At 42.9% G+C, this 26,828-nt stretch overlaps 1 pseudogene across 1 annotated transcript; it reads right to left on the reverse strand.

Annotated features, from left to right (window-relative positions):
- Positions 1-5,404: 5,404 nt before the first annotated feature.
- On the reverse strand, positions 5,405-26,601 carry LOC148134901 (procathepsin L-like; annotated as a pseudogene). The gene is made up of 7 exons (XR_015755620.1): positions 26,441-26,601; positions 25,423-25,545; positions 22,002-22,181; positions 16,634-16,851; positions 10,400-10,565; positions 8,063-8,165; positions 5,405-5,678 (listed from the first exon to the last, which is right to left on the reverse strand). The product of XR_015755620.1 is annotated as a procathepsin L-like (transcript).
- Between the last annotated feature and the right edge of the window lie 227 nt (positions 26,602-26,828).

Here is a 26,828-nt window from a genome sequence, read left to right on the forward strand (position 1 = left end):
GACGTGAGCCTCCAAGAGGAAGGCTTTGCAGATGTACCAGCACTATGGACTATAGAATGTTGGATAAGTTGTTAATATTAAATCTGAGAGAGGGATTCAAATGTTATTCAAAGCTTAAAGGGGTCACAGCCAAAGACACTTGCCTTTGGCATATGGAGTTAGTGCAAAATGCTGAAGAAACACTTTAGGTATGTCAACACCTCTAGAGAGACAACAGAGTTAACTTTTTGAGTGCAGTGATGCTTCTTCAGAACTGGAAGCAGCTTGGAAAATGAGGAATTTCTGCTGCTGATGCGTCGTTGGATGCGGGCCTGGTGGGTGGGAAAATGAGCGATCAGATAAATAGTGAGGGAGCCGAGAGAGAGAGAGAGAGCGAAATCAAACGACAGGTCGGCCAAGGCAATTTTGATGGTAAGCCAGGCAAGAAGACAAGCTGTACTGGTTACAATAAGCTCTCTGAGTTGGTACCAACTCATTGCTACCAATGACTGTAACCCATTTCATGATAGGGTGCGTAGTGTTGTTCTACCAAGGAATGGAGCATTAGCACTTTGATATTATTGAACTCGATTTTGAATCCTGAAGTCTTCAGGGTCTCCAAGTGGACGGTTGTTTGCAGCTGTCCCAGCACTATGGACGATTACGAAAATTAGCTTTGACAGAAATAGGTTTTATAGAGCGGTTCTCTGATTGTTTCCTGGTTGGTTGACATCTCGTGGGTGTGCACGGTGTAGAAAAAGCCTCTTGAAACAATGAGGTTGCACCAGTCGAGAGCAAATACTGAAGTATTCTCATCCCATATTCCACCAATTTTATCCCTGTCCATTGCCGCCATTACTTCAGCTGAAAACTCAATTAAGTTGTCAGACACGACCTGCTCTTAACAAAGCCATCTCTACTATCTGGTATTAACTTACCATTTTTCCAAGTGGATATTGTTTACCTTGGTAACTCAAGTCACATCTAAATGCTTCTTAAATGTTTAAAGGATTTCTACCTCAATCACCCTCACAATCACTGTCATGGTATTACAGAAGTAAGTAGGTCAGACGAGGTCCTTCCACCCAAATCTACTAAACTGTCAAGAAATACTGACTACAAATGTAGCCCTTGGGCTACACAAAACTTCATTCTCAAAACAAAATGTGTAAGTCGACACTTGCCCCACTTTCAGGCACAAGGCCGATAATTGTGAACTTTGTGACATTTCAAGTCTTCATCTGAAATACTTTTTAAAAGTTTTTGTGATTTGCACTCTCAACTACCCTGCCGGACAGTGCATTTCTGACCGCCATATAACCCTCTATATTTTGTAACATTTACGGTCATTTAAGTTCACCTGATGCTCCCTGGTGCAATTTATCTCCACCACTTTCCCAGGTAGTGCATTCCAAATTCTGATAACTCATTGTGTAAAATCGTTTTGCTATTACGAGGAGGCATAGCTTTAAATTAAGGGGTGGTAGGTATAGGATAGATGTTAGGGATAGGTTCTTTACTCAGCGAGTCGTGAGTTCATGGAATGCCCTGCCAGTAGCAGTGGTGAACTCTCCCTCTTTATGGGCATTTAAGCGGGCATTGGATAGGCATATGGAGGATAGTGGGCTAGTGTAGGCTAGGTGGGCTTGGATCGGCGCAACATCGAGGGCCAAATGGCCTGTACTGCGCTGTATTCTTCGATGTTCTATGTTGTATGTTTCTCATCAACTGGCTCTTGCTGACAGACTTCATATTGTTATCAGCAAGTTACTAATTATAATTGGAAAACCATATCACTCTTTACACTGTCAAAATTGGTCATAGGTTGAAGCATTCCAAATAGGTCACTTTTTAATGTTCTCTGCCTTAAGGAGAAAATGACTAATCACTCTATCCTTTCATTGGATTCAGAATTCCTCCATAATTCTTGTAAAACTCCCTTTCACTCTCTCCTGGGCATTAAAATGTTCCATACTGAAACTGCCCACAGCTGAATATAAAACTCCAAATGCGTCTTCCAGATAGTTTTTCTAGGTCTGTCACCGCTGCATTGCTTTTATCTTCCACGCCTCTGTGTAAAAACCATAGTATTCTATTCCTTTTTCAATAACTGTTTCACAGTGCCTCACAGCACCAGGTACCCAGGTTCGATTCCAGCCTTGGGCGACTGTCTGTGTGGAGTTGGCACATTCCCCTCCTGTCAACGTGGGTTCCCTCCATGTACCCCGGTTTCCTCTCACAATCTGAAGATGAGGTGAATTAGCCATGCTAAAGTGTTCCGGGATGTTTAGATCAGGTGCATTACTCAGGAGTAAATATAAGATAATGGAGTAATGGGAATGGGTATGGGGGGAGTTGTGTTCCCAGGGTCAGTGCGGACTAGTGGGGCTGAAAACCCTGTTTCCAAATTGTAGCGATTTCATGATATTCTATGATGTTTCAACTTCCCTGGCAACCGTCTGAAATGCAAGCACATTAACCCTGAAGTCTCTCTGCTCCTATACGTCCAGCGAAGTTGTACCATTCAGTCTGTATTGCCTCTCTGTTCTGCCTATCAAAAAGCATCGTCACCTGTACCTATATATTGAAATTTATCTGCCAGGTGTCTGCCGATTCTGCCAACATACGAATATTCATTCGAAGATGATCAGTGTCATCCTCATTACTCACTATTCCACAAACCACCTTATCATTTGCGAATCCATATTCGAGTATTATCCTCTCTGTTGCGTTTAAGATTCTCTTCCTGATTCTGACAGCTATTATTATCGTGGCATGCATCACATGTCATTCATTTCCTTCCTTATTTTCTCATCAGTATCCTTAGTCATCCAGATTCCTACTATTTTGGATGCCTCAAATTCATTTCTGATGGGCTGCAGTAAGCATGCACACTATCCAACTACATTTCAACTATATTATCCCATTTCTCATGCATTGTTTCTTATCAACGTGCTCCAATTTAGATTTTAGACCCATAACATCGTTCATTGTCCAGATGCAATATTAATCATTGAGTGATGTTTATATACTTTGAACTGAATATCAAAAATTATTAAGTTGTTACCGCTATTGCCTAACTGCTTCTCCACTCTGATGCTCCGCACTTGGCCTGTCTCAGTTTGTATGATCAGATACAGTACTGCCCCGTTCTTTGTAGGACTAGAAATGCTCAGTTCTCGGAAGTTGTCCCGCGCACTTTACAGGATTTCACCCCTTCTGACAGCGCACACCCCTGTAATCTATCAGCCTCCAAAACAGCCATCCAATCAGATGGAATGCCGGCTGGCGCCAGTGCACGAACTCGTTGCTCCTCACCCCGCAGCAAGTTGGTCCGCAGCAGAAGACAGTTTATTGATCCTTCACGTCCTCAATATAACTAGCCAAAACACCACCTGGACGAAAACCTAGAGAGACTTCCAGACCGACTACTTGAGAATCCATAATGGTACCTACACTATTTTTGGCCACAAAGCCTACCCATCATTATCCTGACCCAGGAGCTGTTATGTTGCATATGTGGTGCAGTGCCATTTGCATATCATTTCCAGTATGTCCCTCTACGACGCCACCATATCACAGCAAGCGAAGCCTCACCAATCTTGACCTGGTTCTCTCTATCCTTTCATCCAAATATGCAACCACTCGTTCTAAATAAAAACTCATCAGCTGGCCTCCACCTTGGAGGAGGTAACCAACGACCAGCTGAATGCCAAAACTGTTGGCATCCCCAATGTGACTCTGCAAAACTGGATGATCCAGGATTATCTGCTGTTCGAGAAAGTGGGCGCATGCGCCCTCATCGTTTCCGATTGCTGTACTTACATACCTAACCCCAGTGAGGACATCAGTAAGCCAGCCTGGCATATCCAATGCGCTACCGCAGTGCTGCTCAACTAAAAACCAAAATGGGACCTATGGAACTGGGCAACAACTGTGGCAGTTTTCCTGAGGCACAGCCTTGCTACAGGGATTCATATTCGTCATTACTATCATCGTCGATGTCGCACTTTTTGCATGGCTATTAAAATGTGTTTAAATCGCCCGCGTTTGTGCTTCAAGGTGTTACCCCCGTCCCCTTACCATGCATCAATGAAGACCCACTCGAACAATAACTTTGCAACTGACACGGAATGGGTAGCTTTGGACTGGGACTCCAAATACTACCCAACTGATGCTAGCCCGACCGCGTCAGATAACCCCCTGGTTCTTGCGACGCACATCCTTCACCTCAAACCCAGTTATCAGACAAAAACAAAAAAGGAGGAATTGTCAGAGAAAAAATAAACTACTCTGCCTGCCCACTACTTGTTTGCAGAAGCCATGTCGGTTATCAACTAAACACAACATACGCAAAATGCCTCAACTTGACCACAATCAGCTAAGTAACAAAACAGCAAAACAAACCATTTTCTAAACAGCTTCCAGATTCAATGAATACACTCCTTAGATGATCTGACAACTGTATTCCTCGCTCATAATAGCATCATCTCTATCGAAGTGATGCAAGGACATCCCCAGTCTCCTCAAGTACTGAACCACACAAAGCCTACCTAGACTGAGTGACACCTGATTCGACTGAAGATTGGACACCAACCTGCATAAGCATTGAAACGAGGATACTGGAGATGAGCACCTGCACTAGATGAGGAACGGACATCCCTGTTACAATTACATTTATTTTTCCATTCAATACAATTTAATTCATATTGTCTTGGAATTAACAATGCTCGACTGGAACACGGATGTAACACTATGCACAGTATTTGTATCTACAACACGGGATGGAAAAACCTGGAATTATCTGTGCAGTGTGTCCATGCTGTACCATTCCTAGCAATTTCTCCTGCCCATGATATCGTCAGAAATAAACTAGTATTCGTCTATTTCACAGATCTGTGTGTGACCTCTTTTTGTCATTGACGGTTCTCCACCAGCATTGCTTTGCCATACTTAAAATACTCAGTTTACCAGTTTTTCTGTTCAGTACCAATCAATAGATGAATTACATATTCGCATTTGTCTGAACTGAATCTCATCGGGACACTCCCAGTCTACAGTCTGGCCAGCTTAACCTGTTTCCGGGAGTTTTTCTGCTTAGACTCTGTTCAATTAAGCCTTATTGTCCTCAACAACCCCATTGTATTTATTCAGTAACTGTGCTTGTGTCAAAAAACACAGACTCTTCAAGTTTTCTGTGCATTTGTCTACAACGTGGTTTGACAATATATTTCATAGCAGACAAAACAATTAATTCGACACAAAGACAAATACGTTCCTTTGGAACAAACAAGCTCTGAAAATGATTGCTGGCAGCCTTTACTTTATTGTTGGACATCAGCAGGATATGCAGATTATTGTCTTCTACAAGCTGGAGAATGTATTCATTCTGTCATTTACAGTGGCTTTTTGTATCAATCAGACAATACCATTGGTTTTATATGAAGCGATAGAAATGTGCAAAAATCGTTATTATTTCACTTTTTAAATTTGCAGCAGACAATTAAAGCAATGTCTTTGAATGAGTCAGCATTAACAGAAATGATCCGGTTTTTTTTTCAGCTGGGATTGATGAAGTTCTGTCTTATCAGTTGGCTCGTTACACGACAGGGTACCGCACAAAACTGGCAATTTCACAGTGATTCCCTCTATCCTTAGCAATTTTGATGTACCCGTCTTCACCCCAGTCTGTTCCCCAGCTGGAAAATAAGAAAATCCATTGGTGTTCGAATCAAAACGCTAATAAAAGAGATATGTTTGGAGAAGCATCTGTTTTAACTCTGGTATACAATTGGAATTATTTTAGGGACTGAATTCTGGAATTACTGAGCTAGATAATGAGTTGTAAAGAATAAGTTGCATCAGGCTGGAAAGAGTCAATGGTTTTCTTTTACATCAATTGCTGATCTGTACAGTCCGTATGGACTTACTACAACATTTAAAATGGCATGAGGTGAGATCCTTATCAGGGATAGGTCTGCAGCTGGAGTAGATATGAAGGGGAAAGTAAATAGGGACGAGTGAGAGCTTTATAGATGGCCTCCTGGAGATTTCCTTCTTGCTGTATGGAGGAGGAGATTTTCTCAGAGTTTTTTTTTACCATCATCGTTCTGAGATTGCCTGCTACAGGATATAGTCTGTGCAGAGCATGAGTTGATTTGGGCACAGGTTACCCAGTGTCTCCTGAACTGCAAGGATACTTCGGCCTCAAAATTTGTTCCATATCCGGTTACCCTGCCCCAATCACATTTCCAGCTTTACCAAACTATTCCAGCACGCATTACACTGTAATACTATCTACCTTATTAAACAACAATGTCTATGTTTTTATAAGCCACCCACATACGTTTTCCTCTGGGAAATCATGTAGAAATGTGTGTATGTGTCAGTGTGTGTGTCTTTGTGTGTGTATATTCACCCGAACCACAGGACTTATTTAATCAAACATTTTGTATCCAACCTCGCCCTGAAGATGTGACTGCTTCTTCCAAGCCTGACTGCTGTGATTGTAATAATGGCAGCCAGCGACGCCTCATAGAATAAATCGCTGAAAGGAGACAGACGGTGGTAGTTGATGGAAAATATTCATTCTAGAGTTCAGTTACTAATGAAGTACTACAAGATCAGTTTTGGATCCACTTATTTTAGTCGATTTTTATATAAATGAACTGAATGAGAGCACAGAAGTATTGTGGATTAATATGCGGATGACATTAAGTTCGTTAGAATTGTGGACAGTTACTAAGGATGTATGGATTGCAGAGATAAGTAGATAAGCTGAAGAGCTGTGACGAATGTTGGCGAATGCAGTTTGATGCGGAAAAGTGTGAGGTGATTCAGTTTGGAAGGAATCCAATGTAATGGGCGCATAGTCAGATTCGTGCTTGTGTAGATGAGCACAGAGATCTCGGTGTCGAGGTACATCGATGTTTGAATGTTGCCTCCCAGGTTGATAGGGTTATTGAGATGGCATATGGTGTGTTAACTTTGATTGATAGGGGGATTCAGTTTCGGAAATAGGAGATCATGCTTCAAGCCGGACTAAACTCTGTTGCAAACACACTCTGGGTAATGTGCACAGTTCTGGTCACCATATTACAGGAAGAATGTGCATGCTTTGGAATGGGTTCAGATGAGATTTACTGGGAAATCGCGAATTATGGAGGGAGATAGTAAAAGGAAAAGCTGAGCGAGTTAAGGCTGTTTTCGTTAGGAAAACTTTTGAGAGGTGAATTAATTGAGACACATAAGTTAATTAAAATATTTGATAGGTTGGATAGTGAGTGGCTTTTTTCCTTGAATGGCGATGGCTGGCAGGAGGGCTTTAAAATCAACAGTCATAGATATTGGACAGATGTTAGTGGTAGTTTCTTTCCTCAGATTGTTGTAGGGGCTTGGAACTCTGCCTGCAACAGTAGAGGTATTACCACATTACAGAGTATTTAAATGGTCATTGGTCAGGCATATGGACGAGAATGGAATAGTGTTTGTTACATGGGCTTCAGATTGGTTCCACAGGTAGGCGCAACATCGAGTGTTAAAAGGCATGTGTTGGGCTGTAAACTTCTATGTTCAACGTTCAAGAATTGGGGCTGTTAATCTGATCCCGTCAGTGCTCCAGTGACAAGTGATTCGAGCTTTGTCCTTGTTTCCCTGTGAACAGGTTGTACAGTTGTGTTTGGGATCTGACTTTGCCGCCCATTTCCCCAGTAAATTGTCTTTTGTTGTGTATAGCTGTTAATTTTAACCGTATGTTTGTAATTTGTACTGGTAAGTTTAAAAAATGGTTGTGATTCAGGGATAATGACACTCTGATGCCTGCCTCTGTATGAAGCAATCCTTCAGTCACGAACTGTTCACTTGTAAGTGCAGCGTTACTTGGTAATGGGATACCTGCCTCAGACGTTTTTTTTAATATCATCTCAGACAGCACAACCATTAAGCATTCACTTCCAGATAAACACAGTGTTACGTGCTCGCTGAACAGACACACAGTTTGCAGCACAGAGACAGAAAATTCATTCCATGTCACTGTCCCTTCTCCGTCTATGATCAGGTGTTTATTATTTCATAGAGTACGGACCTGTTTTTAACCAGCCAATAGTTCATTCCATCCTCAATTCCAAAACCAACCACCAGCACTTCATCGGTTACATATCCATTGCAATTTTCATCATAGTAAACTCCTGTAAGGAGACACATATTAAATGGTTTATCTGTGAAATATTTAATTCGTGTTAATTCAGCTTTGATTAATGAACACTGACATGTCTGTTTTTACTGATTGTTTTCAAATTGATCGTCTTCACTCCGCACCATTACATCTGTTGACTTTAATCAATGTTTCCCAATGACATCGCCTCTCCCATTCTCACTTCCTCTCGGCACATTCTTCAGAGTCATAGAGTTTTATAGCGGAGAAATGCTTGATCCTTCGATCGAAATTGTCCATGCTGAGCACATATCCTCAACTAATCTCGTCCTATTTTCCAGCATTTGGCCAATATCCCTGTAAACCATTCCTGTTCATGTACCCATCCAGATGCCTTTTCTAATGTTGTATTTGTATCACTCTCCACCACTTCCTCTGGTATTTCATTCCAGACACGTACCATGTTCTGTATAAAGACATTGCTCCTCAGATAACTTTTAAATCTTTCCCTTCTCACCTTAAACGTATGGTCTCTAGTTTTGGACTCTCCTTCTCTTTATTCGTCCCATACCCATTATTGTTTATGAGCCTCCACAAGCTCACCCTTCAGTCTCTGTCGTACCAGCGAACAAGGCTGCAGCCTTCTCAGCCTCGGGCGAAAGTGAGGACTGCAGATGCTGGAGATCAGAGTCCAGATTAGACTTATGCTGGAAATGCACAGCAGGTCAGGCAGCATCTGAGGAGTAGGAAAATCGACTTTATCAGGAAGGACTTTTGCCTGAAACTTGATTTTCGTCCTCTTCAAATGCTGCCTGACCTGCTGTGCTTCTCCAGCAAAACTCTAAGCTGGACTCAATGCAGCTTCACTCAAACCCTCAAATACTTCAACCCTTGCTAAGTCCTTGTAAATATTTTCTGGATCCTTTCAAATTTAACAAAATCTTTCTTATCGCAGAAAGTTCTGACTTTAACATAAATTTCTAAAACTGGCCTTACCAATGTTCTGTGCAGCTGGAACACGACATCCCAAAGCATATACCCAATGCACTGACGAATGCTGCTTTCACTACCCTGTCTCCGTGTGACTCCAAAATCATGGAACTGTGCACGCGGGCCCCGAGGTCTTTTTTTTTAAATGACACTCCCTCAGGCCCTGAAACTTACTGCATGCATTTCTTTACTTTCTTTAATTGTCTCCATTCTATTCCTGCTGGCACTGGACCACCATCCCTTTTCTTATTTAATGTCCTTGTTCCACCCAATCACAGACTTTCTGTTTTCCAATTGAAGGTCCGACCTTGATTACATTCTTCCATTTTGTGTTATTTTTGACGTTGTTTGTATATCGATGATTGACATAGTATCTTGCTGAGATTACTTTCGATGTAGAAATAATTTACCAGACATTTGCAGAACACACTGACCATGGTATCTGACCGTGTGAAACATCTGTTTGCTGCCATGTGTGTTAACAGATTCTGTTAACTTACAAAATCCTACACCTGGAGTGATGAAGCAGCTCCACTCTGCAATCAGTATTTTCCAGTTTGTCTCCAATTGTGGGTTGTAGAGTAGAAGTGATTTGTGATTTGAAATGTTGATGAAGTCAATAGGGAATAGTCCTGCACATGGAGACGACCTGTGTCATCATCACAAGGAAGCTGTGCAGGCGTCCACCTCCCTGTTCAGACCACCGTCTTTGCAAGTCATCTCGCGTTGCCACACGAGAGGAGATCAAGAACAAAATAGAAACAGCTGCTGAGAGAAGAGGTGGAGCAGAGGGTGAAGGACTCTCAGCAGGACGCGAAGACATTTCAAGTCGAAGGTCTCGCCCTTCCTCTTAATCCAGATACAGTGAGTGTAGCGTCTTCAGTTTACAATTCATAAAACGCTGACTTGTGAAGGCACTCAGCAGCACATCAGGACAGTTACACCTCACTATCAGTTCTCTTAGCTATAACACAACGTTTTTAGCTATTTGCATTACTCTGAATGGGAGCAGGTCCATTTCTCATTACCATTCATGAGCTCAACTTGTAGCATGGTCTAGCTTTAACTCGATGATATCTGACAGAGCTGGACGGCATGTAACAGGGGGGAGCGTAGGCAGGAACAAGGGTAAGGGTCATGGTCCATGGTGAACTTTGCAGTAATATTAATACCAAAATAGTGACAGTAAATATGTCTGTAGATGTATGATTTCTAATACCTTTTCTTGAACAGTCGATAATCTGATTCAAAGACATCGTCCAGTGCTCTGCTACTTACCTCCTTGATAATGTTGAAAGGATTTCAGACTTGCATTAATCACAACAGACATCGGTCCTATCTCTCTCACTGCTTGTTCCAATGCTGCCTCGCCTCCCGAAACCCATTTGCGGTTCGTGATTTTAGCAGCAATTTTATCTGGCTTAAATTTGCAGTAGCGTCCATGCTATATTTTAAATAAAATGTTCAAAATGAATACTCATTAAGATCATAACAAAACTATTTTTTCTTTGCTTGATACTTTTCTGTATTCCGACTTTGGCTGCCAATTTATGTTCCCAAACCTGTGCGATATTTGTTCACTATTTGTTTAGAAAAAGGCACATTTTGCGCGACTTCGCATGAAACAAACCGTCTGTTCCAACTCGTCCACGCCGGTCACATATCCTGACGTATTGTCGTCCCATTTTCGACCACTTGGCCCTGAACATTTCCAATCCATATACCCATCGCCGTACCTTTATAATTTTGTAATTGTACCAACCTCCACCACTTCTTCAGGCAGGTCATTCCATACATACTTGGTCCTCGGCGCGAGACAGTTACATCTCAGATCATTTTTAGGGTTTTCTTGACTCAAGCTTAATATTTACTGCTCAATGTATTCGAAACATTCTACACTGAGACGAAGCAAAGGTATTACAAATGACTTGAAATGTGAGAAAAAAAAAGTACTTTGTCTTGACAACTCAATATCCCAATCAGGCTCACCATCTCGTTAGCTCATACCGAAACTACATTAGAACGAGTTGAGCTTCTTCACAGTTTTCGGTCGACTCATCTGAAACTTGTGATCATACAATAGTGAATTAAATTCTTCACATGCAGATAAACGTTTCCCAAACCGTCAATAATTACACCATTAGAGTCATTGGATTACAACTAATTCGTATTAGTCTCAATACCTATTCAAATATTTCCCCATTCATCTTAAGGCTCTGCTCTCTAGGTTTGGACTCTGATCCCATGGCTAAAACATTTAGCTCTTCCCCGCTTCATGTATTTCATGATTTTATAAACCTTGATAATGTCACCCCTCAGCATCTGTTCCTCCGCTTGGAGAAAAGACCCAGCCTATTCAGTCTCTCCCGATAACTGAAACCCAATCCCAGCAACATCCTTGTCAATAATTTCTGCACCCTGTGAAAGTTAACAACATCCTCCCTTTAACAGAGCAACCAAACGTGTGTACAGTTTTACAAAAGTGGCCTCACCAATGTCCTGTACAGCTGCAATAAGACGTCCCAATACCTGTACCAATGTTTTGAACAATAAAGGTAACTGTGCCAAATTCCTCCTTCATCATCCTATCTATACTCGGCTCCACTTCCAAGGAATTATACACCTGCACCCCTCGGCCTTTCTGTAAATTCTTGCATGTTGGAAACGATATAGTATATTGATTGTCTAAAGTATGGTCTCGATGCCCGTGTTTACACGAAAATTGGAAAATTATAAATGTGGTGACTTTGCTACTCTCTGATGGTCAATAATTTTCAATTACTTCTCACCAATGTTGCAGTTACTTCAGTTTCAGGACACAGGGCAGAACATGACGCTAACTCTGGGGTGAGATTGATACTGGGAGTGATATCGAAATGGGTGGGTGTAGCAGGAGGAATTGCCACAAACACCGAGATTTAATTCCAAAATGGATTAAAATGTCGTTGTGGCAGACTGTGTCAGCGTTCATTCAAACTTGGCTTGGAGAAGGTGTGATGAGCTGCCTTCCAGAACATTTGCAGAAATTTTGATCGGTACTATTCTGTCCGAGAGGGAGTTCAAGGCGTTTGACCCAAAGTCGGTGATGGAATGACAATAAATTTCTGAGCAGGAATGGTGAGTGATTTGAGGGGATGTTTCAGGGGGTGGTGTTAACTGTACCTACTACGGTCCTTAGCAGAAGTGGTCTTCGGTTTGGAAGGTTCTGTCTACAGTCCATCGGTCAACTTCACAGCTGTAGCTCGTGGATTGTATAGACTGCTATCACTTTGTGATGATATTGGAGGGAATTAATATTTGTGGATTTGATGCCAGACAAATGTAGTGAATGTCCTGGATGGTGTCAAATCTACTCAGTGTCAAACATAGAACACTGAACAGTGCAGCACAGTGCAGGCTCTTCGGACCTCAATGTTGTGCCAAACATTTATCTTAATCTAAGATCAACCTAAATACACTCCTCTCAAGTTGCTGCCGTGCATGTGCTTGACCAGCAGCCGCTTAAATCTTCTTAATGTCTCTAACTTTCCGACCAAAGCTAGCAGTGCAGTCCACGCATCAAAAACTCTTTGCGGAAATAACCAACCTTTGATATCTTCCCTTTACTTTCTCCAGTGACCATAAACAAATGACATCTCCTGACAGCCTTTTTCCTGGGTAAACGTCTCTGGTTACTTTCCACTTCTTTATCCAACCCAATTATAAAAAAAACAACAATCCTTAATCAAAAATATTTATCCAAACAATCCAAAATCCTATATCTGCGAACATTTTTCAGTACCTTGCTGACCACAGACCTAAACCAACCTAGACAATAATTTCCAGGTTTTTTCCCTATTTACTTCCCTGAAGAGAATTACAATATATGCCTCCCTCCAAACATGAAGAACTACCATGGGGAGGTTGGATTCAAAGATTATTGCCAGAGGTGCAGCAATCTCATTCCTCACTTCTCGTAGGAAATGTGAATATATCTGATCCGGCCCTCGAGATTGAATAATACTCATGCTTTCCAGAATTTCCACCATATCCACATTCTTAATATGAATCTGCTCAAGCGTATTAAGCTCTTCCCCAGTATTCTCTCTTACATCAAGCTCCCTCTCTCTCATGAATACAATAGCAAAAAACTCATTTTGCTCCTTCTCTATCTCGCCACGCTCAGTGCTTAAGTTTATCCACTGGCTTGGATCCAGCTTCCGCTCTCTCAGATCATTTTCTTATTCCTAATGTACGCGAGCAAAACACTTGGATTTTTCCAAATCCTTTCGCCAAGGCTTTTTCATGCCCCCAACCAGCTTTCCTCAATCCATTTTTGAGTTCTTTCCTTTCGCACCAAATCCAATATGCCCTCCCCCCCACCCCCCCCCCTCCCCCCACCCCCAGTCGGCATATCTACTTATTGCGTCAGGAATACTTCCTGGAAACACCTAACAAAATCATCTCCATCCAGATAATCTGCACCACGGATGTTCCAATTAATATTGAGGAATTTCAAATCACCCTTATCAGCAATTCTGTTATATCTGCTCGTTTCCAAGATCTACTGCCCAATCTGTCCAATGTCTATAGCAGACAACCAATAAAATGACTGTTTCTTTCTTTGTTGTCGGAGCTGCAGTCATCCAGGGAAGTGCAAGTATTTCACCATATCCTTGGCTTTTGTTTGGTTGATGGAAAGGCTTCAGAGATGTTGATAGTGTGCGATTCAGTAATGGTTAAATTCTCTCCCATGTTGGATTATGTCATTGTCTGGCACTTGTCTGGTGAGAATGTTATTTGTCATTTATTTTCGCAAGTGGAGATATTGTCCACACTTTGCCGCATTGGACACAGATTTCATCAAAATGTGATGAATTCAAATGGTACTGACAATCGTGTAGATATTCCCTCTGCGTACCTTTTGGATAGAAGGCCAGTGACGAAGCAGCTGAAGATGGCTCCGATCGACATGTCCTGAGCAGAAAGATATCAAATAACTGCAAACACCTTCCAGTGTGTTCGATATAATTACAACAAAAGGAACCTTTTCTTCCAATTCCCATTCACTCCAGATTTTCATGGGCTACTTGATGTCACGTCATGCCTTGATGGAAAGGGGTGTCATTCTCACTTTCACTCTTGAGATCATGTCGTTTCCCCAACTGTGGAGTGTAAATTAGGGACTAAAGGCTTAATGAATCACAAGCCGAGTATTCGTGCTGGACACCAAACTGAGGCTGCCAAATTGGCAATTTATAATACTGAGCAGTTCTGATCCCAATGCCAATATAATTCATTCAGGGGTGGGTGAGGTGCTCAACATGAGAGGACAACGATATGCAAATGTGTTCAGCATTGTTTGTAGCTTTAGGGGTCGGGAAATCTCAAGTACCAGTTGAGGAAGAGTACACCTGCTGATATGTGACCTTACTGCACCACACCACACCCCAGCCAAACACAACCCTACAGAAAGCTGTGTTGTGATCGTCACCTCCCCTCCTCTCACTCAATCACTTACTGTTGGTCTGTTACCCAAGATCAATACCAGCCCTCAGATTGTTGTTGTACTGAATGTTACTGCATTCCTGTTGAGCAGGGCCACTGGCCTCTGGCTGGTAATGACCACTCCTTGGGGCTGTAAGTTGTGCAAAGCCCTTCTCTTGTCCAGCTCAGTGCCCGAGTGACAATACGTACACTGGGCTTCATGAAAAGAGGAGACTCTGTTACTGTTGACTCGCCAGCCAGTGAGTGAGAGGCCATCAGCTCCATAAAACATCGCCAGAGAATAGGTTTAGTTTAGAGTGATGCCCAGTCACCAGTTCATGTACACCTGTCACATGAAGAGAGTGTTTCTTTCATTCAGTTGTTTATTTGGCCAATGAAACGCTGGATTTTGGAGAGCAGAGTGGATTGGCAGACAATGAACTTAAAGTCTGCGTGGCCTCAGATTACCACAGGAACAAGTAAACAATGTTGACACAACCCCAAAACAAAAGCAACAGCTGTCCTGGATAATAACGCACAAGTCATCTACAATAAGTCCAGACATGAGAGTGTGGAAGAGCTGGGGTAAGGATTTGAAGAATGAACTGAAGAACAAGCTGAAACTGTGTGGCACTGAGACAAAGAGCTGGGATTTGCAAGCAAGAGGCTGATCCCAATCAAATCCAGTATTCGGGGCAATTGTGATGTGTAGAAAGACAACAACAGCTTCTGGAGGAACAACATCAACCGGAAAGCAACTTACGCAAAAAAGTCTCCTGAGTATAGATTCAAGCCAAGTTTCTTAATTACACACAATATGCCAAATGTCAACCCAGCAAGTTGCACGGTAAATGACATTCCTAAAGAGTAAACACCTCTCTTAACAAAGGACTATATTTACACACAGACCGACCAACGACATGAGCACATAATTCGAAGATTTCTCATCAAGCGTTTATAACTTCTTATAGCTCACACTCCAAACGTAAATTGTTCCTTTTCATGTAAAATTGCAGCTTATATTAGAGTGACTGACCAGCCCGATGGGGCATATGGGAGAAGCAGACAGACTAAAATAATTATCTTTATTTCTGACTCTTCAGATCTGTACTTCGCTTTGTTAGTATGTTAACTTTTATAGTGGATGGTGCACGTACCCGACTGAAGGACAGAACATGCTCAATGTTCCGTTGATTCAGCTGAACGTCACATCCACATGCTAACTCACAGTATCAGAGAATCCCCAGAGTGTAGAAAGTGCCCATTCGGCCCTACCTTATCCCTGTAATCCTGCGTCTCCCATGGCTTGCATACCTAACCTATAATTCCCTGCGCACTATGGTTAGCTTAACATAGACAATCCCCTCACCTCCACATCTTTGAACTGTGGGAATGGTGAACATTAATTCACAGAAATGGAAGTACTCTTAACTCCTCAGACCGATTGTCTGAGGGTACGAGATGTTGTGTCAAGATGTAGGAGAGCATTCCAAGATAAGGTTGAGATGACTGGGAGTGCTGAAAGATTATATAGTCCTTGCTAAGTGCTCCATCATGAACATGCTGGTCAGGCATGTGTCCCGTTCTCTCTCACCGTCGGAATGAATGTCGCCCAATCTTTCGCAGCATCTTGACTCCGCTGATGCCTTGGTCACAAAGAGGACTTGATGGACCTCAGCTAATTTTGTGAATCTATGTTAGATACAGATATTGTCATGAACAAAAACAGAGCTCATCTGTTGCCTGCACGAAACTGTACTGGATATGGACACTGCCAGGGACCTAGATTCATCACCGCCTGAGCAGCCATGAATTAGCGTCAGGACAGGCGCCATCAGGAACCAAAACTCTCTCGGCTATCTCCGTTGTGAGTTCATGCTGCTCGACACACTCACAGATTTCGCTGCGCTTCACCAAGAGGTCATTAAATTAAAAACACAAGAAAACTTACAAGCGAACGCAGTCAGGAGAGAAGAAATAAAATAAAACGAAATGAGAATGAATCCCGACTCCACCACAACCTTTCTAGAAGTCTTGGGGATTTACCTTTCCGATGTAAGGGTAAGTTTCAGCAGAGTTGATGCCTTGAAGTTGAATCACCAGATCAAAGGCGATCAATGCGTTTGAACCAGAGCATCAATATGTCCTAGTCTACAATCAATCAGATTCTGTTCACTGAGAGAAACCAGTTTTCCATGCCTTTTTGCCCACTGTCCTTCTATGGCACCAGTTGCACTGAAAGCCCAGTCAGAATGACATTGACCCTAGTGTTGACAGAAACATAACCACATTAAATCATATTGATCTAAAAACGATCTCCAGTTTGCATCTACATTCATATGGAACACAGTCTCACACTAATGTTCTTAGTCTAAATGTTTGTTCAAGTTTCTCAGAATTACACAGAATCTGTGAATATCGGTGTGCCTAGGTTCGGATTTGATTTGATTTATGCATTGTCACGTGTCGCGAACAACAGTGAAACCCTTTGTTTATGAGCAATATAGGCACGAGGATGCGAGGATGAAGTATGCGAGGATGAAGTATGCGAGGATGAAGAGATCAAAAAAGACTTGGAAAATGGTACATTGCAGAGAGTGGGCACAAGGCAAATTCAATGTCAGCAAGATCAGTATGATTTGAACAAGAGAGTCTCATAAACGTCTAATAACAGCTGGGGAAAAGCTGTTCCTGCACCTGCTGGTGGATGTGTTCAAGCTTCAGTGTCTTCTACCTGACGGAATGCATGTAAGGAGTACATTACCGGGGTGAGTTAGATCCTTGGTGATGTTGCTTGCAATTTCGTGGCAGCGAGATGTGTCAGTGGAGTTCATTAATAGAGTATTCGATTCCATAATGGCCTGGGCTGCGCACACAACCTTTAGTAGTTTGTTATGATCCTGAGCTTCGCAGTTGTCATACCTGGCCTTCCAGACCCAGACAGTATGCGCTCAAAGGTGCAACTGTAGAAGTTAGTGAGGGTCCTTATGCACATGTCAAAATTCCTGAGCTCTCTGAGGAAGAAGAGGCGTTGTTGTATATTTTCCAACGGCACAAACACATGGTATTTCCCGGAAAGATTGTCCATTATGGTCAGTCTCGGAAATTTGACATTTGCCATTCTCTCAACCTCATTCCCATTAATGTAGATTGAAGCGTGTTGTTCTCCTTTCCTTCTGAAGTCAATTATATGCTATTTAATTTTACCAAAATTGAGAGAGAGAGAGAGACTATTCTCATTGCACCACGTCAATGATCTCTCTATCTCCCTTCTGTCTTTTCATTCATCGTTGTCAAATTTCGTTGTCAGTGGGCGGCACGGTGGCACATTGGTTAGCACTGCTGCCTCACAGCGCCAGAGACCCGGGTTCAATTCCCGCCTCAGGCGACTGACTGTGTGGAGTTTGCACATTCTCCCCGTGTCTGCGTGGGTTTCCTCCGAGTGCTCCGGTTTCCTCCCACAGTCCAAAGATGTGCAGGTCAGGTGAATTGGCCATGCTAAATTGCCCGTAGTGTTAGGAAAGGGGTAAATGTAGGGGTATGGGTGGTTTGCGCTTCGGCGGGGCGGTGTGGACTTGTTGGGCTGAAGGGCCTGTTTCCACACTGTAAAGTAATCTAAAAAAATCTAATCACTCCCTCCTGTTACAGTGCTGTCGTCAGTGAATGTATAGATGGTGTTCGTTCGGGATTCGTGGGTGTAAAGGGAGTACAGTAACTGGTTGAGCACTCATTATTTGGGGGACGCAAGTGGTGAAGGTTATTCGGGAGAAGGTGCAGTTGCCTATCTTCAATGATTGGTATCTGTGGGTCAGACAGCTGCGGATCCATTTGCAGAGGATAAAATCATGACCAATGTCACAGGGTTTTGAGTTCAATGTAGAGAGGATAAGAGTGTTGAAGGCAGAGGGGTAGTCAATGAGCAGGAGTCTGACAAAAGTGTCCTTTTCCAGATGTTCACGGGGTGCAGGGCGAGAGATATTTCACCCACTTTGGACCTGTTACTTTAAAAGGCAAATTTTAAGTGACCGAGGCAGGCTGGGAGAATGGAGTTGATGTGGACCCTCACCAGCTTCTCGAAGCACTTCATGATTATTGTGCTCAGGCCACTGGTCGGTCGTCATTAAGGAACAATGCATGAGTTTTGTTTCCTCACTTACGAAGATGATGGTGGTCTTCTTGAAGCAGGTTGGGACTTCAGCTTGTAGAAGAGAGAGTTTGAAGATGTCGGAGAATTTCCCGCTAGCTGGTCCACACTGGAGCTGAGTTCCTGGCGGAGACAGTGTTTAGGCCAAGCAGCCTCCTTAGGGTTATTCCCAGGAGGACTGATCTGATTTCTACAGCAGTGACTAACAACTTGAAGCATTGACATGTAAGAGGATTATTTGATGATGTAAAGTCTCCTTACTAGCAAAACTTGTCCCATTATTCAATTTCCCCTCTTGACAAATTCACAAAATGCATTGGCTATCTAGGGAACATGGCATGGCTCTCAGAGAGGGACAGGATGAATGCTGTTTCCGATTGGTTACAAACGACCATGGTGTTCGATCAGACCAAATAGCATCTCAGGGCAAGATGCACAGGCTCCTGTTGTATGGGCCTTGCCCATGAACTTTGGCATCTGGCATTTGTTTGTCCACAGTCCAGGGATCGACTATAGTCTGGTGCGGGGGCGGGGGGGGGGGGGGGGGTGGCGGTGAGTGGGGGTGCGGGGGGGAGTTGTCTTTGCGTATGCAATCCAGAGACTTGGTTTCAACTACAAAGTGACCAGTTACCAGTTCGGGGATTGGGAACTGTTGTCACAGGAAGAAGAGTTTGAAATTCTTCACCTCTGAGGGCTGTGCGTTGAGAAGTCTGGGAGATTGCAGTTGTGAGCGAGGATGGGTGATAACACTAGATGCAATGGTGAATAAAATGAATCTTGGATGGGAAGGGATTCCATAAAGTTGTTGGATGAGGTGTGACGGTGTTAGCAGCACAGCCTTACCTCTGCAAACCTTGTTCCTCTACCTTCAACATGCGACACCAGGCTCTCAGTACACACATTGATCCGATGTAACCATGTCATTCGGCATCATGGTGCTGCAGTTATATTAAGCCTTCTCTCCACCGAGAGAGAAACAGCCAAGTGGAAGGTCAAGCTGATACCACTTATCGAAAAGGATCAAATAACGTACGAGGTTTGTCATGCTTGCCACGAAACCTCCCTTTCCTTCATTGTTTCAGATTTAATGAATACAGGTTACTGTGTTGGGCAGGAAGGATCGTACTCCTTGTTGCTGCCTGTTAGCCCTGCAGTGGCTTGTTCAGTCAGCCTCGCAGCATTTCTGTCTGGCGGGGGTGAGGGAGCTCTAGCAATGCTGAGAAGAACTGGGCAGCAGTTAGCAGGTGGAGACTCAGCCACCTCTATGACATCTTGAGTCTGGGTCTTCGGAGTGACCTGTGTGTGCTTCCTCCTCCAGCAGGGCACTGTCCCTATTACTTGTGATTAGAAAGTGGCACCTCGACTACAGGCCTGTGGAGCAGTGGGCGATGGGGTACAGCTTTGTGGCCATAGCCAGCAGACACTGAGGGTGCTGGGTCTGCTTCTCCATGGCAACTGCCAAACTGTCCTTGGAGGTTAGATGATTCATTGATTGGGATATCTGGGTTGCCACAGTGTATCTGCATCCCTGTCGTCTTTCAAGTGTCCATCTCTGTCTGCTGCATCTGCTGTTCCCTGGTAAATGTCGATGTTTGCCGACACCACGGTCTCTTCTGCCCGTACCGGGTCGCTGGCAGCCCTCCGAGTGCTGTGGGAAATGACACAGTGAGGGGCTTACCAAACTGTGCTCCCACACCCTCAACAGCTCACATTCCCAGGGAGCTGAGGGTGTGTGCTGGACGCAGCCTTACTGATATTTCCTCTGAGGCCGCAATACTTTCATGCTCAGAGAACGAGGAGGTGTCTTCTTTCCCTGCGGAGCGATAGTAGATGCTGATGGAACCGACAGAACACGAGAGACAGAAGTTTCAGGGACCAATGCAAAGAGACACTGAAGAATTAATGAGACTGACAGAGCGCTAACAAAGGAGTGATGAGTGGTATTTACTCGCTTAGTGGAATGTGAGTGCATCATGTTTTCTTGTGAGAAACAGGAATCACTCCTCACAGGTTGAGGAATCTGGTGTCAGACACCTCTCCACCAATCCAAGAGCTTTCTGCCCTCCAGTGTTCTCTCATCTCCTGGAATGCCAGAAAGGGAAGGATTGGGTGAGAGATTTAAGTTTTGCATGGCTGTTGGTGTTGGTACATGCGGGAGGTATTCCGAGGTAGTGAAGTGGCAAAGCCGATGTGATGTTGGTTTTGAAGATGAGGAAGACGTCAGTGACAGCATGAATCTGGGTAGGAGGGGGTGCTGGGGCTGGGATAGAGTGTGTCGGAGGGGGAAGGTGGGTGGTCACAGCGATTCTGACACAGCATTTTATGGCAATGTTGGTTGTTTTTCTGTACCATTCTCTGGCATGTTCGAAAGCATTCCTATCTGAGCAGGGCAAGGTTACCATGTTCGTGCTCATGTGGGTTCACAGCAGCTTTTTCATAATGTCCCAGCTCCCAGGATATCGGGCGCTAATCAGGAATCTATTGAATTGTTCCGGGAAGAATGTGTGGGAAGGTTAGACTCGGAGCGGATATGCGGGATGTTATAGCTGCATTGACATAGCTAATGAGATGGCTATGATAACGGTAGTGAGAAATCTCACTGAGCCTCGTGGCGGTATCCCTCCCAAACATTCAATGCAACTGACATTTCGTGAATTACAGTAAAATCCGATCTTTTACAACTCCCATTTGTACACAATACTTCATATACTTACCAGCAGGCTCTGCTCTCCTGTCGATCAGCCTTGTCCAGTTTGAAAGAATGATTGAGAGAGGTACAAGGCCCAACAGAAGTGAACTGTGAATGTGGTTTTAAAAGTTGCGGTATCGAGCATATGATCGAATATTCTTTGAATAACACTGGACATGGTATCACAAGGAAGCTTGGCACTGCAGCCTGCAACATTACCATTGTTGAGTTGTGCCAATTTACATCTGAGCTTGTATTTCTTACATCGGAATTGTACCTGTAGACTTCAATTTTACAATTTAATCTAACCATTGAATTTGATTTTGAAGTAAAAATTCTCTAGATATTATGAGTAAAAGCACGAACATTACAAGTGATACATATACCATGCTCCCTTGCCTGACTATACCAATACCAGGAAACAAATGCAACAAGAAAGCAGGAGAAGCAATTTAGATTAAAAATGATCTACTGAAACGTAGCCTTTCCTAACAATTCCTACAAGCTGATCATAACGTCCAATCCTGTTGAGAAGTTAATGTCTGCACTTAATAAACTTGAGAGCTTTTTCTGATTTTTACCTGGTTTTTCACTGGAGTAACTAATCCTTCTCGACGCCAGTCAACAGTTGCAGTTCTCAATTGAATGTGACTTTCTTCAGATTCACTACTTTCATCTCTTTCATCAGTTTCAATTTCAGTCATGTTAACAGCTTCGATTCGGAGAGGTCCATTCATGAGCTTATTGAACTCTTCATTGGTCTGAAAATTCAAACACGTTGGTGAAATGATTGACTTTTAGTGGTGATTATGTAGGAGAAGTGTCAATAACGTAAGAGAGCTACATTCTACATATTCGCTGACTTTAGCATGAAGTGCGGGGAAAGCAATGAGGGCACTCGCTACTCGTGTTTAATCTTTGACTGAATAAATGAGTAGCAGGCAAAAAAGTGGCCATCCATTTCGTCCCAATCCAATATAAAGCTGTGTGAGAATCCTCGAGCAGCTCAAATATCTCTGCTCGATCGTTCAATTACCAAAATGGCAGGGGCTTTATAATGTGTTTCATTTTGCAAGAATCAGTCTTCTCCGATCATTAAAACCTGACAGGTCAATTTCATCATGGAAGGATAGGTTAAGTCACCTCAGATTGGTGGGATTTATTGGTGTTTGAGATGAACCTTCCCAATCAGGAGGATTTCAAATTTCATCACCGGCCTGACCTGATTTCCGGATAAGACGTTGGTCTTGAGTTGGCCTCATGCCCCTTGGACCATTAGATTTAGATGCGAAACTCAGATTGTTCATTTTCATGAAGATACTGGATTGGAATGGTTAGAAAAGGACCAGATTTGATGCTATCCATCATCACATAACTTATCATCCGGAACTGTGGCTGTCTGCATATCAAACTGAGGTTGCAGACTGGTATTGAATCATCTGGTGTCTCTTTTTGATGGGGAGGGAGGGGCACATATCGGTTTAAAAGGGGATTGAATATGTCCCATCCTCTGAGTAATAACCTGGGCCCTAGGTACATGCAAAAGTCCGAGTTGCGGCTGCCTTTTTGCAGGCGATATGGAGCACGCCTTGTTCCAGTCCTACTCTGACCCCTGTCAAAGTTCTGTCTCTGATCCATTGATTGTTGCTTCCTACTCTCACCCAGAATTAGAAATAGTAATCAATTTTACTTCGAATTTCAACCCTTGTCCCAACTTCACCTAGAATCTCTGAAAATCTTCCTTTCCTTTCTTGATTTTAATGTTTCCATTTAAGGGCTAGACCATCTACTGTCTCCCACAGTTACGTTGAACTACGTCTCCTCACACCCTGCTATCTGCAAAGATTCCATTCTATTTTCCAGGCTATCCACCTGTACTGCATGTTCATTGGTGTCACCACCCACCGGGGTGTTTATCCTTAGCTAAGGACTCCTCTCAATGTCGTTGACAGGCATTTTAGCTGTCTTACTCAGTTTGCGCAATTGTTTCCTCACCCATAAGAACATAGGAAGTAGCAACATGAGTAGACTGGTGGCCCCCTCCACCTTGCTCCATTATGATTGACTGAAAATTGCCCATGTTCCAGTTCCTTCATTTTCATTGTAACACTTGATTCCCCTACCGCTTAAGAATCTCTCTCAGATTAGGCATACAGAGAGGCCTAGTGTCATAGAGATGTACACTATGGAAACAGACCCTTCGGTCCAACCTGTCCATGCTGACCAGATATCCCAACCCAAACTCGTCACACCTGCCAGCACCCAACCCGTATCACTCCAAACCCTTCCTATTCATATACACATTGCAAATGCCCTTCAAATGTTGCAATTGTGCCAGCCTCCACCATATGGTCTGGAAGCTTGATCCATCCATGTACCACCCACTTTGTGAAAACGTTGCCCCTTAGGTCTCTTTTTTGTCATTTCCCTCTCACCCTTTACCTATGCCCTCTAGTTCTGGATTCCCGATCCCAGGGAAAAGAAATACTTTATCCAATTATCCTATGCATGCACCTCATAATTTTGTAAACCTGCATAAGGTCACTCCTTACCCTCTTACGCTGCAGAGAACACAACCTCAACTTGTTCATCCTCTTCCTATTGCTCAATTCCTCAGTACTGCCAAAATACTTATAAATCTTTTCTGAACCCTTTCAAGTTTCACAACATCTTTCCGAGTGGATTGAGACCAGACTTGCACGCAATATGCCAACAGTGGCCTAAGCAATGTCCTCTACAACAGCAACATGACATCCCAACACCTGTATTCAATAACATGACAAATACAGGGGAGCATAAAAAACGCTTTCTTCACTATCCTATCTTCCTGCAAAGACATTCAGGCCTCAGGGAGAAGGCATTCCTCCACACCTCGATTCAAAACGCTGTTATTGTGATTCGATGATGTCAATTCCGAGCCTCTCTCATTCGCTTCAACATCATCTGTGCACTCACCCTGTCAAACCCAGTAAGAACTGGGTTTTCTTGATGGAAAAGGTGAGGATGATTTTCTTGATGGAAAAGGTGAGTACAGAACCAAGGCCTGACGTCGTCATTGTCGCTATTATTTACTTATCTATGCGAATTAACTCTGTGATATGCCTGTATTGTTCGCAAGACAATTCTTTTCACTGTGCCTCAGTACATGTCATATTAATTTCAATTCGATTCAATTCAATTCAATTCAGTTCCGTTCAGTTCAGTTCAGCTCAATTCAATTCAATCCAATTCAATTCAATTAATGTATTTTCAATTCATGGAATGCTGGTGTAATGTTGATGTCATTAGTCACATTTGTTTGAGATGCCAAGAATAGGGGAAATGACCAATTGTCATGAGGAGCAATAATACAGAGAGCAGCATCATGTACTTCAATTTGATTGGAATGCAGACTAGTTTAACTGCTGTGAGATAAAGTTTAGTCAGCGACAGGTAGGACGGAGCCAGAGATCCAGCAGACTCAAGAAGAATATTGTTGCCGAAGGGAACAGCTTCCACAGTACAGAATGCAACTCCGGCTTCCAGACGTCATAATGGACAGTATCTGTGAAGACTTAACAACATAGAGGTGTATCCATAGTGTGACTGCCGTCCATAGAGGGAGCTCAAGCCAGCCAGTGTTGTTTAATGCAATTTAGTTGTACAGAATCTGATCGTGCAAGTGAGCAGAAATTATCGAATCAGGGGATTGTTAGTCATTTGAATTCTCTTCCGCAGAGAGAAATGGAGACTTGAGTCATTGAATATACACAAATTTGAGAGAGATGTTTTTGATTTCCAGAGGAGTTACGGGTTATGGAAACCTGGAATGAGAAGGAATGAATCAATAATTTGGAGTAAAGTGAGATCAGCCATTGAGTATACTGAATGAGTGAGTCAGCTTGGAGGACCAAATGTCCAAGTGCTGCTCCTGTAGCTGAATATAACTTCACAATTATATAGCTTCACAATTTCACAATGACCAGCATCAAATAGATCCCAGCCGATACATCCTGTACACACCAGAGCTCCAAATTTGTTCATTCCCACTTTAGATGTGCGTTTTCCCAATGAGTGTTCGATGTTGTGTTGTTCGATGTATCTCATATTGTCCTCCCATATCATTCTCCTGTAACTCTCCTCATCCTGAATAAAGAGATTAATATAATCAGGCTGCAGCATCTTTCATTTATAAAATTATACAGAAGTATTAAAATCCGCTTGTGAAACCTGAAATAACATTTTGCTGTCAGGGTCTATCCTCCCACACAGATCTGAAAATTATTAATCAGGTTCTCCTCACCCCACTCAAAATAACGCACTCATAGCAAAACCTGTCGAGCTGCCAGTCTGAGAGATTCATGCTGAAAGTGAATTAAGAATAAAATAGCTGAACAAGAGGATGGTTTAATCGACCGTCATGAATGACGTTGACAATGGATATGTTCTCTCTACTACCAGCTGTCCCTGTCTGAAGTAAGGTTAAGCCAGTGGCAGGCAGGGAATTCAATAAGCTACGTCCTTGCGAAAAAACCGAGGCCAATACATGGCCAATTACTGTGCATCTATATACCTTATTAACCTGTTGTGTGAGAGACCTGCCTAAGCTGCCAGCAGAGTAAAGTCGGTGTCGGCAAAGAGACGCTTCATTGAATGGGCCGCTTGGGATGATAAGACGGCTTCCCCATTCCTCTGTCTCCAAGTTACCCACTTACAATTGCCTCTTCAACACCAAGAATGGATCTTAATCTTCTCGAGGCAGGTTTGTGGTCTTTGTAGTAAATCCAACAGAACTGCAGCGGGATCCTAGTAAATTAAGATACACCAAGTCGCTACTGATTGACTTTGTGTTTGGTCAGTTCTCTAATGAAGTTAGAAACTTGGAGAATACCCATTGAATTTCAAGATCAATATTTTCTCAATGTCACTTCACTCAACATATACCTCTCATTGACTGCAACTACATATTCTCAATCTCTGCCAATTGTGTGCAGACCATTCCTATTCTGAGTGAGCTTAACATTACAGACTCTCCTTTTACCTTGGTGTACTGGTTCCCATGTTGTGATTTCCAATTTTTCCATTCTTCATCCAATTTCGAATCAAATGTGCCTGTTGAGGCTACAGCCAGAATAGATACCGCCACACTGCCCAGAAAGAGCCAGAAGTTCATGATGGACAACCTAATAGGCAAAACCAGTGGGCTTTAGATAGGGAGTGGGTAATTTTCAAGTTAGCTGTTTCCTTATTCTGAGAAGGAACAAAATAAATTGTACAAATAATACAAACAATAAAATTCCAAAAATTCATCCAATGCTGAAAGTTTAATGTAATTCACCTTCATGAGGCATCGTCAGTGGATTGGAATCTTCCAGCACTAGATTGATCAACTTAATTACGTTTCAAATTTAAAACCAATTATTGGAAAG

The sequence above is a fragment of the Chiloscyllium plagiosum genome, unplaced genomic scaffold (genome assembly GCF_037043375.1).
Source record: "Chiloscyllium plagiosum isolate Xiang-an unplaced genomic scaffold, Cpla_swu_hap1 HiC_scaffold_52, whole genome shotgun sequence".
Lineage (NCBI taxonomy): Eukaryota > Metazoa > Chordata > Chondrichthyes > Orectolobiformes > Hemiscylliidae > Chiloscyllium > Chiloscyllium plagiosum.